Source organism: Alligator sinensis, unplaced genomic scaffold, assembly GCF_000455745.1.
Source record: "Alligator sinensis unplaced genomic scaffold, ASM45574v1 scaffold665_1, whole genome shotgun sequence".
Classification (NCBI taxonomy): Eukaryota; Metazoa; Chordata; order Crocodylia; family Alligatoridae; genus Alligator; species Alligator sinensis.
In genome coordinates this window covers 1465710-1480216 of record NW_005842034.1, presented here as the reverse complement: position 1 = coordinate 1480216, position 14507 = coordinate 1465710, and positions in this window count along the sequence as shown.

Genomic DNA, 14507 nt, shown 5'->3' with positions numbered 1-14507 from the left:
CTTTTGATTGTCAATATCTCCAGGTATTGAGACATGAATTAGAATGCTCATTCAGTGAAGAAGTACATAACAGTTTAGTCAGAAGTAGGAGCCACAAGAGATGCAAGCATGCGAAGCAAGAATAGGATCTTCAGATTTCTTTGTTGTAAACCTCCAGCAAGTTTCCACTGAGTAGGTATAAACTACAATTTTGCAAGGACTTAGCTAAATTTGGGGAGATTATCCTGGGGATAGCTACAGAGCACAAATGGACACAAAACCCAGCCCCTGTCATATTTCTTGTCTTTGCTTTAGAGCCTGGGGACACTAAGGGTATAGGCAGACATTACATTTAGAGAGATCTAACTATGGTTAAGTCAAACTAAATGCCCATCTGTGTAGATGTTTGGGGGAGTTTAAAGATCCAACCAAAAATGGTGGCCCCCAACTAAGTTAGTTCACATATTCAGGTGAACTTGGAACAGGAATGGGTTAACCTGATCCAGTGGATAACTGCACACTTTCAGAGCATAGCCCCAGAGCTGGGAAAGCCCAACTTCTCACCTCAGCCCCAGGGCTGCACCCTTCCTACCTCATCAACTCTGACCAAGCTAATTTTATCCCCCTGACCTTCCCACCCCTGACACACAGTCCTCCCACAGACCAGCCAACCCCTGCCCCCACAGAACTGCCCAACCACCCCTGGACCTGCCAAACACTCCCACAGATGAGCCAGTCCCCATTATCTTGTCTTCCCTCACCCCCTGCCCTGGCATCACTTCCTTTGAGTTTCCTACATAGGTCCTAGCACCAGCGAACATGCCACTCATGGTCTACTCTCACTCAGCTTACTTTATGCCATGTGATCATAGCCCATGTATGGCAACCATCTATATGCACCCGCAAGCTTTACAAGGATCTCCAAATATTTTTTTTTTTAAACATGAACAAAATAATGCATTTTCTCTTTATTCTCAGCTGTTCCCATGGCTAAGGCAGATAAACTTCAGTTTTCTGCATAGTCTGATACGTAAACATTTGGCAATGTCTTAAGCAAGTGTAAACAGGGCCTTATAATAGGAAGTATCAGGCCCCAATAATATTACAGACGGTGCTACCAGCCTCACCTATTAGAATGGTGTCCTCTCAAGATTGCACAGCCCCAGCCATTTCAATGAAAAATCAGATACTTACCTGAAACACTTCTGTTTGTACTATGACTGTGTGTTGTCCAAAGAAAAATGAAACCGGGAAACTTCTGATTCTTGGATACTGAAAACCAAACCAATACTCTTCTGCCTTGACCTAGTGGGACCACCTGCAGGCCTGAGAAGTTAGTTCAATATCCGGCTTCAGGCAATCTTGAATCTCACTGTTAAGTCTGCCAGTGAAGAGGCCAATTAGTGCTAGTTCTGACAGTAGTTTTGTGTGACATGCTTCTAAATACTCATTCACTAACACCTTGCACTCCACAGGAGAGTATTAAAAAAAAATCAAATGTTGTTACAGCCGATGTTTCATACAACAATTCAAAAGAGAGAGAAGGCATCAATAAAAGTGTGTCATAGGTGGGAGCTGCCTCACAGAGCTGAGATGAGCAAACAGTATTGTCAACCACCATTTCTATGTTCCCTTTTCGGCTAATACCTGTTCACTTTTGGATTGGGCTGGCTTCTTACATTTAATATTAGAGAGGTGACTATGGAACTGTAAAATCCCTTGTTCATACATTATTAGGGCACTAATATTTCATCCCACCATCTTTTGCTATATGCCCAATTTAGAAACATCACCGTTCCCTGCCCCCAAAACAAAATTCTTAATAAAATAGAAACCAAAATAATACCAAGGAATGTAAGGTGTGAACTGTCTTGGATTTCAAATCACTTGAAAACAATTTCCTATTAATGTCTAGGGCTTAGAAATCAAAATGTACAAGATGCAATACCTGTGAGTATCCTTTTGATTTCAATCAGTGGAATTTTGGTATGTAAAGGCTATAACATATAATCACTGAAAATAAGGCAAATTAGAGAGGAAAGACTTTACTAGGTTTCAAATGTAGGCACCTAATATCAGCATCAAAATTAAAACACACTTTTACTTAGGTACATAGTTGCCTAATGCAGAATTTGAGAAATGATACCCATAGATTCTTATGCTGCATCTTAATCTGCTCCCCTCCAAACCCAGATTTTTTTAAAGTATGTGTAATCTAGATATTCTTGTTAGCTAAATTCTGTGCATCTTTAACAACCAATTATTTTACATGTGTAACTGGAGACACTGAGTAGCTAAAAGGTTATGCATTTTATATGAATAGGACTTTTTAACAAGAGTAATAATGGCGTTAATGTTGTTGGAAGAAGGTTTTAGTAGCCTAACATCTGAAAAGGTTTTAAGTAAAGAACTTTAATGAGATCAATTTCCCTTATTTATCTTATAAATGTAATTTTATTGCTGTCGACAATTATTGTAATCACAGCTGAAATGGCTGATATATACATTATCATGAAAGGGAGTATAATAAAAGTTGTTTTATAATGTGAAATTGATAGTTAATGAGAACAGTGCTATTAGAAATGTGGAAATATTTTACTTGAATTATCATTTCATAGTCATCTCATCCCCCCATTGTCACCAACAGCATTCCAATTTAAAGAAAGGTATGTGCCACAATTCTGTAAGTACAGAACCTAGAATATCTATTTTAGTTACATGTAACCATTTTGAAAAGAAAATGGATCTTATGCTATTTGGAAGCTGTAGAATAGGAAAATTTCAGCCGTAAAATGTAGTGCATTATTCTGATTATTATGTTCATTAAAGTTAACTTTCCTGAAAAGCCATTTTCTTGACCAGTTCATTAATTACCCATTTTTCTGCTTGTTACCATTACAGGATATGTGGTTCCTTAACCCTATTCCAGTACCTCTTGAATGAACTGCACCTCACCTGAGTAGAATCACACAGTCCAACCACTTGCACTGGATCTCCAGATTTCAGGCCATCAGTTTACAAAAACAGTTGATCTGACTGGGCCAACTAAGGTCTGGCACCATTTTCTTTTGAACCTTGCTGATTAAAAGTTGATTAAAATGTCATCAAGAACAACACCTTCAGAAAAAACAGCAACACAGCTTTGAGCTGCCAAAGGGAATGCGCCATACAGGAAAATATACCAACATTAAGAGTACTCGTATTTCCTTACCTAAATTTACCTACAGCATCCAAAGTTAAAGCAAATCCATATCATCTCCAACTTTGGTTTGAAAGAGCTATCCTATATCCATCATAGTATCTACTAGCAGCTATCCATCATAGTATCTACATCATAGCATCTCCTTTACCCATCATAGCATCTCCATCATAGCATCCAAAAAAGGAGGTTTAGAGGTACTAAAAATGCTCACAAATTGGTGTCAAATTTTGCAACAGTTTCAATAGAAATGTTTCATTTAGACATGTTTAAGTAGTTTATCTTTTCATTTCAAAATGCCATTTCTTGAAACTTCTTTTTCTCTTTTTTAATTTTTGGTCAATATTTAAAAACAGTTAAATAACCTCAAAATGAAACAAAATACTGTTTTAGGCTGAGCTAAACTTTTCAGGATTACCTAAAATGCAGTGGTTTGGGGTTTCATTTAACTGAAAACCAGGAAAAAATAGTTTCAGTTTATGGATAAGGATCTCAGAACCTGTTGGAGTACATGATTAAAAGGTTCTGCCTTCTCTATCTTTGAGGACCTGCTTCAGTGATACATGTGTTGGGCATGTGTTTTCTTTTTTTCAGCGAAAAAAGTTTTCTTCCTCAAACCGCTATTTCAAAAAGGCTGAACTGACCACTTAAACTTCCTACTTAAAAGCTCCCAGAAGGGAGCAAAGACCATATGCATCTTAACTCAGACCTGCAGGTAATACAGTTGATACTACAGCCCAGGTACTACAGCCCAGATCAGTATTACACTAGCCATTTTTATTTTAAATATCATTTTTGGTGCATTATCTAATGCATCTAGATGAGCACAGTGAGAGGTAATATGACTTGGCTTGAAATGCTAAGCTTTTAAAAATATTCTACACTTTGTTTGCTGTGTTTAACTGTACAGCACTGCCTCTTGTGAAGTGCTACCACAAGGCAAAAAGCATCAAAGCTATTTTAAAAACTTTACTCTCATGGCTTGTCAGCTAGCCACAATCAATTGGAGATAGCAGATGCTGGTCTAGAAATATCCTCTCTACCTCATTAACTTGCTTTCCAAGATGTCTGAACCATTTCTAGTAGTTCAATACATTTCTAATAAGAAACATCTTCATTAGAAAATGTGGCCAGGCTGAGGACTGTTACAAGCAGCCAGTAGGATGCAACATTAGCTTCATTCCAGAAATAATAGTGCAGCCTGGTAGAGAATTCATATTTTGGAATGAAATCAGATAAAGAAAAAATCTGCAGGCAGCCACCAATCTCTTCTCACAAAGTTGATGCTTCTATCAACTTAAGCTGTTAAACAAACCTGCTACCTACTGCTCGCAATACCTCCTTATTTTAACCACCAAGAAGCAATGAAGACAGGCACCCTTGAGGCACACTGCATTTGAACTTTGTATCAAGAGAAAAGAGCCAAATGAAATTAAACTTCAAAAAGTCTTTCAAAAAGTCAGTCAGTTTCCATAGATATGTGTTAGTGGTGAAGTGCTATTTGTGGAAAGTCGACCAAAATAATGAAGGACCCAATTGAAAAAGTGCATGGTGATTCCAGCTGAGTCCCCATTTGTCTGCACCACAAAACTATAATTTTGTATGATTGGCTGGAGTTTCGGCTCAAGAGAAGCTTAGGCAGAGCTTAGCACACCAGATTTTACAGCACAGGATTGAGGTGCGTTGCCAGAGCGATGTGAAAGAAGCTTGTGCACCACATGCTTGCCTTGTAACTTTCCCAAACCAGTCTTTTATTATTACAGACAATACATTCCCTTGTAACATTTAGATAAAGAAAAGGGAAAGCAGACCCACTTGGCACAAACCTCCAAACATTATGCTATTCACAGCCAGCTACAAACTATTCTGAGCAAAAAACTCACAACATCCATGAATATAAAAGGTATCCAAGGGTATCTCTATCCATTCACTGTACCCAATCTATGATCATGCATCTTACTTTAAGATGCATTATTGTAGATTGGGAGCGGCTTCTGCATATATTTGTTGGTGTCAGGAGCTATGCCAGGAACCCAATCTAAGTCAGTTGGGGTAGGGGGAGAGAGAACATGCCCAGAGGGGGGGAGATGGGCGTTGTCCATTCATGAGTGGGATAAAAATACCCCGGTCAGGGCTGGGGGGGTGAGGGTAGGAAGAGCACAGGCCCAGGGTTGGGGTTAGCAGCAAAGCTTTTCCAACCCTGGGGCTGTGCTCCAAACATGCGAAGACGTTCACTAGACTCGGCTAACTCATTCCCAATCTAATTTAAATCACCTCCACAGGTTAACTAACTAAAATCAGATCAGACATTTTTAGCCCAATCTAATATCCCCAAAGTACTGTACAGAGCAGCATTTAGACCAACCTAACCCTAGTTAGGTCAATCTAAGCATAAGGTCTGCACATACCCTAAGAGAAAGATGCTTAGCAAGTAAGCAGGTTCTATTCCATTTATGCATATATAGCCTACTGGAAGTTTGTTTTGGGACTGAGTAAATTTGAGGGGTTGTCAGCTCAGCTAGCCTGGAATTTTTTCTGTTAGATCTAATCTTGGTGCCCCTTGTCAGATTGTGTGTGTGAATGCATGCTCATTCTACTACTTTTCCCATTCAGCAAGCCAGAGCAGGTAATGTACAGTTAGTTGTTAAAAATCATTTAACAACTATTTAGTAGGACAAGCTCAATTCTTGTGGGAAGAAGGTAAATTTCCAGCACCTATGAAATTATGGGAACTTGTCTGCATGCTGCAGACATATATTATAAATAACATAAACATAAAATAACAAAAATGGAATTGATGAATGCTGGATTTGATTATATTTCGGATGTCCAGTATATGACTACTGTAATTAGAGGTCAAATCTAAACTTTCCAAACTTCCTTTACCAACCGCTTAAATTTAAGTGAGTTAGATTTGAGTTGTCATGTCCAAAATTACAACTACAATTTTTTTAGTTCACAATCCATAGTAAACTTGTATGTGGTTTACCATATGGTTCAAATTCAGATACAACTGAACATCTGATGATAGCCAATTTTGCCAGAATCCCACCATTCAAGCTAATGGAAATCATTTGGAAATTTATCTCATCACATGATATTTCAACCTTCTTGGATCTAGCTTCACTTAGGTCTCAAACACTGATGAAAACTACCAGTAAGACTTTGGTGTTATCTGAATCCAAGCTTCAACCCCAATTCTACCCTAAAACTGATGCAGAAATAAGAAGTACAGTGAAATCTCTGCTATCTGGCATTTAATGAACGGAAATTCCATTAACTAGAATTTCTGGCTGGCTGGCTGGACAAAGGGGTGCTTGCACGAGCCAGAAGCTTGCACGAGATGGCGGCAGCCACCACCCACTACCCTGCACTGCCACTGCTCCACATGCCAGGGGTTTTCAGATAACCAGAATTTTTACCTAACTGGCAATCCCCTTACCCCTGGGATGCCAGATAACAGAGATCTTACTCTATACTCTGTAAAGAAGGTATCTCAAAGGAACTGTGCTTATGCTTTTCTTTGGTACATTTTTATCTATATGTAAATTGGTTAAAGTTTTAGATAAAAGATTATTCTTAATATAGAAACTTCAAATACCTTAGAGATGTTTGTAATTAAGTTCAAATCAATTCAGGAAGATTGTTTTGGCTTATAAAGCCCTAAATATCCTGGACTCTATGGGTGCTCATTCACATTCTAATTAGAATTAGAAATTCTAATTCTAATTAGAAATTCCATGTTCTAATTAGAACACCCCAATGTTGCCTCATCTTCGCTTGTACTAAGCCCCTGTGTCATGGGGGACTTTATCTAAGCCTCATTGAATGAGCTTTAGATAAAGCTGTGGCCATTTTGAAATGTGCAGGGGCTTAATACACATGATGGTGAACTGTTTTAATTAGAGCGGCTATCTGGAAACTGCTCTAATTAAAATGCCCCTACCCCTGAGCACGTGTATAGGCAGCCTATATGCCCAAGGCACCACCTCACACTCCACCGTGATCTCTATGGTAAGCGAAGAGCAACCTCCTGCAAGTTCCATGGACATACACAGCTCTAACTTAAATAAAAGCTGTATTATAACAGAGAATATTAAAAAAAAAACCCAAACAATGCAGACTAGAGAGCTGTGAAGTACCATATTACAAGGCGGGGGGAAGGAGGGGGAAATATATCAATGTTAATCAAAATAGTAAGCATGAATGCAGGTCTCTACTTGAATAATGAATACAAATAGAAATGAGTGATCTTTTTAAAAATTATTTCATAGTTCTTAAATGCTGGTTATAATTGGGCATAGTTATCAAATGCTGTTCTCTGACAAATTTGCTATGTATTCCCAGTGGTATCTGCACTGTGCTTAACTTCCTGAGGTATGCAAACCACCTTAGTATTGCATTCCTAAAGTCTACAAAAGACATATTGTGTGAATTCTTCACTCTGTTCAGTCAGTGAAGAATTTTGGCATTGATTTCAATGTCAATTGTATTTCATTAATTGAGCCCAATCTTGATCTCAGTTACCTGACACAACCTTACATACCATAGCCTCATTAGTTTAGCTCAACTGAAATCAGTGAGTTATATTATTCATAAGATGTGCTCATGTATGTGTAACTCAGATAGAACCAAGGGTGTGCCCTGTCCTCAATAAGATGAGATAGGTGGGCAGGCAACAGTGCTGTGAGGGATGCTGTGACTCGGGTACAGATCCCTCTATTCTCTATAGAGCCACACCACACAAAGGGTTCTTAACTATATACAGAATTTATTTAACATATAAAGAATTATATACAACTATATACATATACACATATCCCAAAGCAATAGATAATATTAGAGAAAATTAACCACTGTACACTCTTATACATACACATACTTATAACTGTATTCAGGAATAGGGTTGCATGAGGTATGCTTTGAGAGTGGTCCCCTTACCCAGGACCTCGAGAGCCTTAAAGTAGGTCACTATGTCCACTGGGTGATACCGTGTGGGCCTCTAGCAGGTAAGTACCAGATTCCCAATATAATACTCAACAAATTAAACAACAAGAAATATAGACTCCAATAGCAAATAACAACCTTAAAATTATTTATTTGCTAAAATATAACACAACTCACACAGTACAACCAGTTTACAAAATATTAGGTGTATCTCCACATTTTGTAGGGCACACAATCACCCAATTCTCTGAAAGGAGGAAGGGGGGTCCCTTTTCTCTGGTCCCTCCCCTGCGAAGCCCCTATTCCCTGAACACACAGTTGTCCTGAGCAGGGATGAGATAGGCTTGTTTTTCCCCTGTGTGGACCCAGCTGCTACTCCAGCATGCCGCAGGGGCCTCCTTCTTTATAGGCCGGGGTCCAACCCTGGGCACCTCCAAGGCCCTGCCTTCTGTCAAGGCAAGGGGTGGGGCTCAACCAGCCTTTTCTGGGCCCAGGTCCAGTGTCCCTCTGAGAGGAAAGGGACTGGAGATGCTCCAAGAGCACCTTAGGGCAGGTGCCCCTTGATGAGGCCTAAGCAGTCTCTCACTGCTCCCAGGGCCAAGGCTTCATGCACCAGGGTGTGCAGCATGTGGGGCCCAAGCAGGTTCTCCCTGCTCCCAAGGCTGAGGCTCTGGTGGTGGCTCCTCCAGCGGCATCTTCAGGAGCCTAGGGCTATCACCCGCTGGGGCAGCTCTCCACAGCTTTTCTTGGCTCTGTTCTTCTTCTCATCCCTCACTGGTCTAGTCTCCCAGCTGACCATCCAGGGCTCCACCCTGGATTACAAAGGGTCCAATCAGAGCAAGAGGCAGCAAAAGCCTCACTGGGACCCCTCCTCCTAGGAGCTCTGCCCCCCAGATCGTAAATGCACCAATCAGGATAAGGGGGGGCACCCTCTCCTGATTGGTGGAAGAAATTCCACCAATGGCTCAGCATCCTGCGCATGCTGGCAAGCTGCACACAAGCTGTGCACAAGCTGCGCTGCAGCCTGTGCGCACGCTACATATGCAAGATCAAAATGTGTTCACGTTATCCTCTTGGATCACTTTCTGTTACTTAAACCAAAAAGCATCCTTTTTGTAAATATAGCTGGAACAATAATCATTGTATTTTCATGCCTGGAAAATGTGATTCATTTATGAAGACAGCCAGGAAAGTCACAAAACTTGAAGCTAAAAAAGAACTGAGAATATTCCAGGAAATGATAACACAAACCAGACCAAAAAATAAAGCAACATAAATTCCCAATCCCATGTTGAAAAATTATTACATTTTTAGAGCCGAGGGACAGATAACTTACAGGACAAACATATTTCCCTGACTTCTCTACAACTGAAGAAAAGATAGGGGAAAATATATAAAATGTTCATTCAAAAGATGAAATAAGGAGACTAATAATAAAGGTGAAGTAGGGCTTTTTCTTATTGGAAAACTATTTTTGTCTTCACAACATTTAATAAAATATTGAAGCCTAAAATATACTTTGATGCGTGTGTATGCTGTGAATAAGGCTTGACCAAGAACAAAGCTCAGTACTGTGTATTTATCATATGATGCCGTGGTTTCAGAAAATGAGCTTTCTTTTATTGAATATATAAGTATAATAACTTCAAAATATCTGGGACACTGCAAGTGCCCCAATGTTTAAGTATTCCTGAAGCAATGCAATTTGATTTATTTTGAAAAAAAAGGTGCATTTTTCCCCATTTGGGGCTTTATTCTCTTCTTTGTTGTACCAATTTTAATCTCTGTTGTAGCTCCAAACACTTCACCAATTTATACTATGTACAGAAGATCAGAATTAAACCTGTTATTGTTTTTAACTATACATTATTTTTAAGCATTGAACAGCTTCTTCTGCTTTCATGTCAACACATGTATTTACACTGAATACAACTTTAGGATAACAGAAGAATTTTTCTTGCCTGTTTATCTAATCTTGTTTGCGAATGGCTTGATGAAAAACTACTTTATTAAAACAGCACATTGGTAATAATGCACTAATAGGACATAGATTTCTGTCAAACCTCCTTGCTAGCAGAATCTACATAGAAAACAAAAGCTACTGAAGGAAAGACCATTAGTTATAAAGGCCACTTGCTGATTATGACAGAAAAGAGCTCAGGCTAAGTAAAGAGAGTAAAAAATACCGAGAAAGAATCGATCCAATATTTGCAGGTTTCCCTAAGCTGCATAGAGCAGTCTGGTAATGAACGGAACTCACATTCCATCTTTGGATTGGGAAGACAAGCAAATGCCTGTGCTGACCAAGGCCAGAAGGTTGGCGCTGCTCTTGCATGCCTCCCATTGTGGCCAGTCATTAGTAACAGCGCCCAAGTGCAGCCAAGTGGGGGCCATCCCTCATTGGCTGCCTAGCACATGACCCAACCTCCTGCTGCTCACCCCCTATGGGTGGGGGAAATGGAGCCCCATCCTCCAGTCCCAGCCCCCACAGGCTGGGGTCTATGTGGCTTGAGGGGGCCCATACTACAGGGGGTTTACCCCATTCCCACCCAGCCAGGCTGGCTTCATAGAAGGAAAGCTCAAGCTCTGCCACCCAGTAGAAGCCCCACAAGCTGCTCAGTGCCTCTTGCCAGCTGTTGCTGGGCTCTGGTGGGATGCACTGAGTGGTGGGTGCCCTGGGCTTCCCAATGTGTCTTGCCAGAGCCTAGCACCAACAGCAGCAAGCAAGACATATCAGGTGATCTGGAGGGTTTGTGCTGAGCAGCATGGCCCAATCCTTCTTTCTATGGAGCACTCCTGTCCTCACAGCTTGGTGGAAGCTTTATGGGCTATCTGGTGCATCTTGCCTGTTGCTGCTGGTGCCACGCTGCTGCAGGAGGCCCATACTAGACAATAGGACCTCATCCCTCTGTGGACTCCTCCTGTCCCTACCACCCAGCCCAAACACCCTGAGCTGCCTGACCCATCCTACCAGCTGCTGCTGGTGCTGGGCTCCAGTAGGATGTGCTGGGTGGCCGAGCAGGCAATGGAACTTGATCCTTTCCTTTTTGAAGTACACCCATCCCCACCACCCAGTGGTGCCCAGATTTATGCCGGGCAATGGGGCCTGATCCTTCCTTTCATGAAGCCCATCTGACCAGGCCAGGATAGAGGAAACACCCCTGTGGCATAGAACTCGCTCAGCTGGGCAGACCCCAGCTTGCAGGAGACCAAGACCAGGGCAGGGGACCTTCATCCCTTCTCCACCTTTTGGTCAGAAGCAGAGACTCACAAGGCTCAGTTCTGCAGCTGGACCCACTGGGCAGGGACAAGGAACACCCCCCCACCCCAGCATAGGGCTACGCGCAGATGGGCAGACCCCAGCTCAATGGCAAGGTGAAGGGGGGCAAGATAAGGGCAGTGAAACCCTGCCCATGGCTTGGGCCTCAACCCAGCTAGGAAGAACCCAGCTCAGGGGGACTGAAACTACTTCAGAGGGCTTCATTCCCCGCTCCCCACTGCAAGTCATAGGCAGAGACTCACAGGGGACAATGCTGTGCAGCTGGCCTTGTTGACAGGGGGAATGGGGAACCCCATGCAGTGTGGGATCCCCTCCAGCTTGGCAGACCCCAGCTTGGGAGAAGTCCAAAGCTGGGGAAAGGCGCTTCATTTCCCCACTTCTCCCTGCCCCCTCTGCCAGGCTGACAGGTGCAGGCAGGGCACAGGACTGGGGAGCAGAGGCTTTGCTGCCTCAGATCTATGACAGCCTAGGGCCAGGGCCAGTCTGGCTCAGCCAGAGCAGAGAAGTACTGGAGGAGACTAGCCCACCTGCCCTGTGAAGGGAGGTTAACAGGAGACTCCAAAGCATCTTGGGATGCCAAGGAACTGTGACTTAACTTGAGTCAGGAGAGGATCCAGAACAAAATGTTGATATACCAGTCTAACCTAAACTGATAAGTCTGATACTACATCCATCCAAGTCCATCTTAAACCAGGTTCTGCCATTTTGAAACTCGTCTGTGTTCACTGAACTTCTGTTCTGTTACAGGTTTAGACTATTTCCAATCACTCACATTGATTTGTAATTTCTGTCCCTGGCCTCAGTCTACAGTCTTTTAGCTGCAAATGTAATATAAGATTGAATTCTCCATGTGTTTCTTTCCCGGGAGACAAAAATTTGGGACTGACTAATCCTCCAACTGGGCTTTCTCACAAATTGGGTTGTTTTTTTTTAAAGTGGTGACAAACATAAGCTGCAATTCAGGGCACTCTAACACATAGTTTCTAGATAATTAATCACAATATAAGCTAGCATTAAAAAAAAGAGCATAAAATCTTCCACATTTTATAAAAATAGAAGAAAGATTGCGAGATTTAATGTACATGCACACACACATATACATACAAGCGTACATGTGTTTTCAGCTGCTTGGAGAGATTTATGTTACCTGGCTCCATTTGATCTCTAATTTAGGTATCTCCAACTTTAGAAACTATCATTTCCTGACATTGGACACATTCTCCACCACCCATTCCCCACTATCCTGCCTCTCTTTATTTTTTTATTTGGTAGTCTTCAACCCAAATTTAATTTATACATGTTCATTGCCCATTTTAATCCAAGTGAAAAATGTGGTTCTAGTTACTATTCAATAACAAATCACATTCATGTAGATCAATAGCAAAGAGGAAGTGCTTACTCTGTGATGAACACCACGTAAAAACCAATACCATTAGAAATAAAAATTGGGCACAAGGTTTTGAAACTAAGGTTACTTTGGGGGTAACTATTTTTCCACTTTTGGACATAGTGAGAAATGACTGATTGTTTTATTTCTGAAAATCAATACTGTTATTGGAGAAAAGGGGAAGACAAAATAGTTGTTTGGCTGAGCAAGTCAATAAAAGATGCAGATAGTTTAAAAGTTTCTTCAGATGAAATAATTACACTGAACACATTTCATTAACATGGAAATTATTTTGTAGGTAATTTCAATGTTAGAGGTCAATAACTATCTTGGGATTTTTATCACTTTTGCCAATTTATACTGCAGAAACACCCTTCACATTAAAGATAACAGAGTCAAATTACCTGATACAGTATTTTAAGTAGCAAAATGCATATTTCTAAGCAAACAAAAATATTTTGTTCATTTATAACAGAAGAATCTTTTGGCACCCAACCCAATGCATCATGATGCTATCTAGGTCTACAATAAACCCCGATTCAGGACAGTACTTAAGCAGATTTGTAATGCTAGCTTGGAGTTGAGACTTAAATACGTGCATAGAAATAAGCATGTGCTTAAATGCTGTCCCAAATCATTCCCTACATTTGAACTCTATAAGTGCACCAAGTCAAAGTCCCCTAATCTTACTATTCCTCAATTGGCTGAATTCTCAGAGGAATTAAATGTAGAATCTTTGCTCTTATAAAAACCCTGGCTTTATTTCAAGTGTCATTAGAAGTCAAGAGGCTTTAGAATATTTAATTACATTGAGCTTGTAACATATTAATATAATATGAACTAGAATGAGCAAAGAGGCTGTGATTGGGTGTAAAAAGGTTTTAATTAGCAACTTGGGGCACGTGTAGATGAAATGGGGGCCTTTAATTGAAGCAGTGGGTTTTTAAAAACACCATTTCAATTTAGGACCCTTTAAGTCCCTGTATCATACACACATGCAGCAGGTGGAGTGGTCCCTGGGCTGCGGGGATTGGGAAAGGGGAGGGGAGGAGAGGGGAGGCAGGGGGGGGAAACTAGTGCTTGCCTCCACTGCAGTTCTTTAAATGTGTAAGCAGTACTGCCAGCTTTACCTAAAACACTTATTAACATTTAAAGGAATGTTTTGCATTTAGTTATCCATATTTGTTCTGTCTACCTAAAATGGATGTGTGTATCATGCAGATGCAGAGGCACTATGATTTTCTTCAGCATTTTGGGTAAAGCAAGGGGGAGGGGAAGAAGGTATTATGCCAACTACTGAAGAATGGAGGGGGCCCGGGAGGGAACATGGGCATTTTACCAGAGGGATAATGTCAGGCAGCACTGCACAGGACAGCGTCACTGGCTGTGGTGCCAGGGGCATGGTAGCAGTTGGACAACCCTAAAACTGAGAGAACAAAAAAAAACTTTATGAGCCAGAGATAAAAAATCTCTCAGTTTTAGGATTTGTAGAGACCCTTATCTTGTGCATATTTCAGAAAATATATTTCCTCGCATATAGCATAAATTCTTTTATGAAGCCAAATAACTCTACCATTTAGGACAGAAAGTACTGATTATTGTTGTCACAACCCAAAGGGTGTGATTTTTGTTTTTGTGTGCTTCGGCACTGCTAAATTGTTCCCGCTAAATTATAGCTTCTTTGCACGGTGGAGTTTTCTGCTGCAAAAGAGAAC